Source organism: Pteropus vampyrus, unplaced genomic scaffold, assembly GCF_000151845.1.
Source record: "Pteropus vampyrus isolate Shadow unplaced genomic scaffold, Pvam_2.0 Scaffold343, whole genome shotgun sequence".
Classification (NCBI taxonomy): Eukaryota; Metazoa; Chordata; class Mammalia; order Chiroptera; family Pteropodidae; genus Pteropus; species Pteropus vampyrus.
Genome location: NW_011889124.1, coordinates 698,887 through 704,812, shown reverse-complemented (window position 1 = coordinate 704,812; position 5,926 = coordinate 698,887). Strand labels below are relative to the sequence as shown.

Below are 5,926 nucleotides of genomic sequence, written 5' to 3'. Positions count from 1 at the left end.
GCGCCACCCCAGAAGCCCGCACAGGAGGTGTGGGCCTGCAGGCGCTCATGCACACTATTTTCAACGGCAAAAAACGTGGACGCAGCCGAAATGCCCAACGATCGGGGGGCAGTTTAATAACTGTGGTGCCCACTCTCGAGGGACTACTGGCGGCTGTGAGTAGTGGTCCTGAGGGGACCGGCAGGGACGTGCAGATGCGCCAAGCCACCACGCGGAGGATGCGGGTGCGGGCACGGAGCATTACGGGGAGGGTGCCACGAAACGCAGGCACCTGACAGCCTGCCGGACAGCCTGCGAGGGGCGTGGCAGCTCCACTGCGAGGTGAGAGGCAGAGAGGAGGGGAGGAGGGAGGAGGGAGGAGGGAGGAGGGAGGAGGGAGAGGAGGGAGGAGGGGAGGCCCTGCTCTTCTCTTTTCTGGCTTTGGTGACTTAAAATACTTAATGAACAGGGTTTATCGCCCGCTGCTGGGATCACGGGTGAGTTTTATTTTCCCTTTGCACTTTTCTGTGTTTTCCAAATGTTCCCCCACAAAGGGGCTCTGGGCCTGTGATGGGGTGGGGGGCCGAGGGAAGCCACTTCTCATGGGGGTGTCGCCTCGGATGTGCCATCCAGGCGGAGCCACAGCCGTGCCCACAGGGCCCTGAGGCGGAGCCCCCCGGGGCAGGGTCCCGGGCTTCCCTGAGGGAAGGGTGGGCCCCCTGTCTCTGGGCGGGCTCGGGGGGCTCTCGCTGTCATGGAGGGCTCGCTACCCAGGGCATCCGGGCGGTCAGACGGCACCAGGGGCTGCCTTGAGGAACAGGAGAATGGGTTGGAGGTGCCGGCTCTGTGCCCGGGTTCTGGCTGTCACCTCCTTTAAGCCTCAGACATCCTGTGAACCCCGAGCGTGCGTCTCAGAAGGGAGGGCCTCAGAGACAGCGCGTCACTGGTCCAGTCATGCGGCTGGGAAGTGGGTGACCCTGCGGGCGTGGTTCCCAGGACCTTGCAGACCCCAGCTCGCCCTCTGTCCAGAGTCTGCACCGGGGTTCAGGCCCCGAGTCCAGAGTCCAGGCTCTCCAGGTGGCCTCAGGCCCTGTTCCAGAACCGCAAGATCCCGAGAATGGGAAGAACTCGTCCTAGTTATCAGGGCGCCCGGAAACGGGGGAGGGGCGAGGACATGGGGGTGACAACCCTGCGCGCGATGACGATGGCCCCGTAACGAAGCTGACGATGATGGCCGTGAAGACGGCGGTGACGGAGGCGCTGACCACGGTGACCGTGACGAATTTAGTCGTCACTCTCCACACACCGGACAAGGAGCCACGTCTCGCAGAGGAACTACGTGGGCGGCGGCTACTACCCAGCCTCGGTCGTGCGGCCAGTGCAGAGTCGAGCGGACACCCAGCCCCTGCGGTCCCAGCGCCTGGACTGGACCAAGGCCTGGGGTGTAAGGCCTGGGGTCTGTGCAGCTGCAGCCCCATCGCCAGCGACAGGGGGACAGCAGAGCATGCTGGGAAGAGCTGAGCCACACGAGTGACGTCGCTCTATGTCTGCCCCCAGAGCGGGAGGGGCAGGCCAGAAGCAGCGGGGACAAAAGGCGCTGGGGCAGGAAGGTCTAGGGGTGCAGAGGGCTGGAGCGGGCGGGGCCCGTCATGCAGACGCAAGCTGCGGCCTGCAGGGGGGCAGATGTGTCTGTCATGTTTCCTGTTTCCTGTGCCCCCGATGCGCTGACGCCTCGGGACCTTGCCGGCCAGGGAGAGAATGCCTTCCAGGGCGAGCTCATCCTGGAGACAGCAGACGCCCCCTGTGAGCACGCCCGTCACCTACGGACCCAACGGTGCAGAGCCCACCCCCCGCCCATCAGGCCCCACACTCCCGGGACAGTGCTCCCCGGCCCCGAAGCATCCAGGGCCACGCGCCGGGCAGCCGGAGGCCACCCCACAGCCCCGAGTCCCTCGAACTGCCCAGTCCAGCGGCTCCACTGCGGGCGCCGCCTCCCCCTCTCCTCCCATGAAACCACCGTGGGGGCTCGGGCCGCGCTCCACCCGCCGCCCCTCTGCCCCGGCCCGCCTGCCCGGGCTCCCCGCAGCCCTGTGTGGTGGGGCGTGCCCCCGCCTCTGGGGACGTGTAGACGCTCCACACTCCTGTGTGGGCCCCGGTCCCGTCTGTCACCTTACCATACCCGAGTCAAACTAAGCCTCGTATGAACTCCAAGGGGGCGGGGTGGCCTGGGTCTGGCTTCAGGCAGGGCCCACTTTCTGGCTCATCGCAGAGGCGAGCAGGGGTCACGGGGGCCTGTCGTGTCCTGGGGGTGACTGTCCCTGGGGCGCAGGGGACTCGTGTTTCTGGCTTCTGCTCCTCTCCCACTGCTGGGCATCTGGGCAGGTGCCTTCCCCTCCCTGGGCCCCCCGGGGACGAGTGGAAGGAGGGCTGTGTCAGGAACTCTGGGCCTGGAGTGGCAGTGGAGGCCGCCGTCTGGGCCAGGTCATGAGTGCGGCCTCCACGTGCCCTCATCCCCTTACAGTGGAGCCACTGGCCTGCCCAGGGCCTGCCTGCCTGGCAGCCCCTACAGGCAACAGAGGACAACGGGGCCAAATGCCGGGCCTGGGGCGTGTGGGCCGAGAGCAGTGGCCTGGGCTGGGCTGTGGGACAGCGGGTCCCCTCTGCCCGGGCTGGCAGGGGCCCTGGCCACAGCCACCTCCTCCCTGTGCCTGCTGGTGCCGCGTCTGGCCCAGCCCAGCCCTGGTCACCTGTCCGCTGGGCTGCCTCCCAGCGGGGTCGGCCCTCACGTGCACGGCCACGGCCAGCCCGACATTGAAGTCCCTCTCCCGTAATTGGCAATTTTGTCACATTTATTCACAACAGATCGGATTGTCAGGAGCTCGCTGGGGCTCTCCGGAGGCCCACCGTGAAATCGGTTTGAAACGGCGTGTCAGGGTTTTCTCTCCCTGCTGAAGCGACCATCTGGCGGACGGACCAGCGGCCGGGCTGATACGCTGACCCGGGGAATCGCGGCTAAGCTGTACCCGGGGGCCGCAGGCCGCAGGCCCGCCCCTCGGGCCATTCCTGGCCTCCCGCCTGGGCTCTGAGAGCCGGGCTGCCGCAGAGGCCGGGGCGGGGCGGGCGGAAGGCTGGCAGAGGCTGGGGGCCCCCAGGGCTGCAGAGCTGGCCTCCCAAGCCCTTCCCACTGCCCGCCCTCCAGGTCCTCGGCCTGGCACCGGCTTCCTGAGTGCAAGGCGTGTGTGACCCCGGGCGCGTGTGTGTGCACACAGGCATGTACACAAGCTGTGCGATCCCTGTGCCTGTGTGTGCCCAGGCCACGCCGCCCAGAGCCCCGTGTGCGCCAGCACGTGGGGGTAGGACACGGGCCGCCACGTCTCAGCAGCTTGGCGCCTCCTCAGGCCCTCGGCACCTCCGCCCGCGGCCCGGCCCCTCCATGTGGTCGCGAGACTGGAGTTTAGGCACCGGCAGAGCCTGGCACCGTCATTCCTTCTAAGGAATGTGCTATTCCAAAAGCCACACGGGGCCGGCAGCCGCGGGAGGCTGCGGAGCTGCGAGGCCGGCTCGTCCTCTCATCAGCGTCCACTGCGGCTGTGTCTGGGGGCAGCTGGGCGCCACGCCCCTTCGGTGCCTGGGTGCCCACTGGGGCCCCGGGTGGCTGCGTGTGGTGGGCCAGGGAGACTGTGACGGGCCAGGGCGGGGGTGCCGGCCAGGGACGCCGGTTGTTTTTAATGCTGACAGCCACATCAGGAAAGCCTGTTAGGCAGTGGTGGCGAGAAATTGATTGGTTTTGGAGCAAAGACCAAAAGCCAGGAAGTCGGAGACTGTGGGAAAGATGAGCCGGGCCCGCGTGTGCCTGTGACCGAGGCCCCGGGGGGACGGGGTCAGGGGCGGGGCCAGGGGGCCCCATCCTGCTGCCGAGATCACCTGCCAATCTCCAGGGGAACCAGGTGCACAGGGGCCCGTCAGAGTCCGGGCTCGAGGGCCGGGCTGGGGTGGGCCTCGGGCGCCCGTGGTGCAGGCCGTGGGACTCCCTGGGACGCGGGCCCGGAGCACGTCTGAGCCGGCGCGGGCGGCGCTGGGCCCCTCCGGACGGCTCTGCCCGCCCAGCAGGCGGGAACGGCATGCGGGGCCTCCCTCACGGAGGAGGACGTGTCATCCAGACCCCTCTCGCCGGCTCTTCGACTTTCTCTCACTCTGGCTTCTGACGTTTCAAACCTCTCGCCCGCGTGGTGTGTTCCGTTTCTTCGGCCGGAGCTGCCGTGGGCCGTGGCGGCGAGTCTGCTCGCCGAGACCTCAAGCCGCATCTCTGCGCCTCCACCGTCTGCATCTGGGACACCCGCAGGGCGAGGGGCAGGTGGTGGGCAGGGGCGCCCAGAGCCGGGCCGTGAAGGACCCCTCGGACACTGGGACGGGAAGTCCTACGGGGAGCCGCGGCCGAGAAGGGCAAGGTCGGGGGGAGGGCCGGCGTCTCCGTGAATGGCGGCCTGGAGCTTGGTCCCAGCGAGAGGCCGGGCTGCCTCATGACTTGATTGACAGATGAGAGGCTGGGTCCTGAGAAGGCCAGCAGCGCCCCCGTCTGCCCCTCAGGCCCTCGTCCCTGGGGCCAGAGCTGCCTCAGATGCAATCTGACGACCCCAGAGCTGCCGTGCTGGCAAGGCCGCCGGTGGGCACCCCGACTGTCCCGTCCGAGTCGAGCCTCCCGGCTGTCCTCACCGGGGCGCCCCGGACCAGCCCCAGCCCCATCCTGGGCAGCTGGGAGCTGCCGTGTGACCTCAGCTGATGCCGCGTGGAACGGAAGAGCCACCAGGCTGAGCCCTGACCCCGGAGTGGGGCGGGATCACAAGCCGTTACCGTGTGAAGCCGCCGAGTTGGGGGGCAGTTTCTTCCGCTGACACGTCACTCCCTGTGCCCCGCAGACCCGGTCCGTCCCACGGTTCTGACGCACACGGGCCCTTTGTTGTCACCTTCGCTCCAGAGCGGGCTTCGACTTGTGTGACCTCGGCGCTCTCGAAGGTGACGGTCCCCTCTGCAGAATGCCATCGTGGCGAGTCCGCCCGCTGCTTCTTCTGTGACGTGGGCGGGGGCGGCTGTTGCAGGGGTGGAGCTGGCCGCCGCGCGGGTGGCCGGCGCCCGTCCCTCTCCCGGCGTCCTGGGTTTGGCCGTCTGCCAGGGTCCCCACCACCAGGCTCCCCTTTCCCCTCGTAATTAATAACGTGTCTTGCGAGGTGCTGCTCTGGGACTGTCATCGAGCTTCCGTTGTGCGTTTCTTGCTTCGTGCCAGTGTGGACGTGGATGCTGCTTCTGTTCGTTGAGTTGAGTCTGTCCACACCCTTATCTACTTGGAGCTCAGACTGTCCCCGGTGCGGCCATTCGGGGCCCCTGCAGGCTGGCTCCCGAGGCCCTGCGCGTCCTCGCTCCCTGAGCCCGACCTCACCTCCGGACGGGGACCCACCCCCTCTGTTCTCTCCCTGCCCCGCCCTGGAACTGCGACTTTCAGTGGCAAAGGGGCTTCGAAACCAAGATTCGGGTTTTAGGGGGGCCGCTGCTGCTGGGGGCCGCTGCCCCCGGAGTCTCTGGGGCACAGCCCAGCGGCTGTCAGCAGGACGGGGTGAGGGGTGGGGGACGTGGGCCCCGTGAGAGGCCCGAGCTGTGCCCCGCAGCTCCCCAGCGCCACTTGCAGCTCCCGCTCCTGCTGTCACAGGGCGATCCGGGCGGTGACGCCGCCCAGGCCGAGCGGGCAGTCTACGGCACGCTGCCCGGACACAGCTCCAAGGCTCCGCTGGGACTTCAGCGGGCTGGGGGGCTGGGGGTGAGGACCCGGGGGGCCACGCCCTTGGGCTCTAAAAGCTTCAGATTTCCTGACCTCAAGTGGGGACGGCAGGCCTTATCCCGACCCCCTAAGATACCTTGAGGTGAGCCCCAACTCTCCACCCCGCCAGGTCTCAGG

The 5,926-nt window shown here is 68.0% G+C and overlaps 1 long non-coding RNA gene across 1 annotated transcript; it reads left to right on the top strand.

Moving 5' to 3' along the window:
• Nucleotides 1-14: 14 nt before the first annotated feature.
• Nucleotides 15-5,838, top strand: LOC111730957. Its single transcript, XR_002776887.1, has 3 exons — nucleotides 15-321; nucleotides 449-476; nucleotides 2,842-5,838. It is a non-coding gene; the product is annotated as an uncharacterized LOC111730957 (long non-coding RNA).
• Nucleotides 5,839-5,926: the final 88 nt, after the last annotated feature.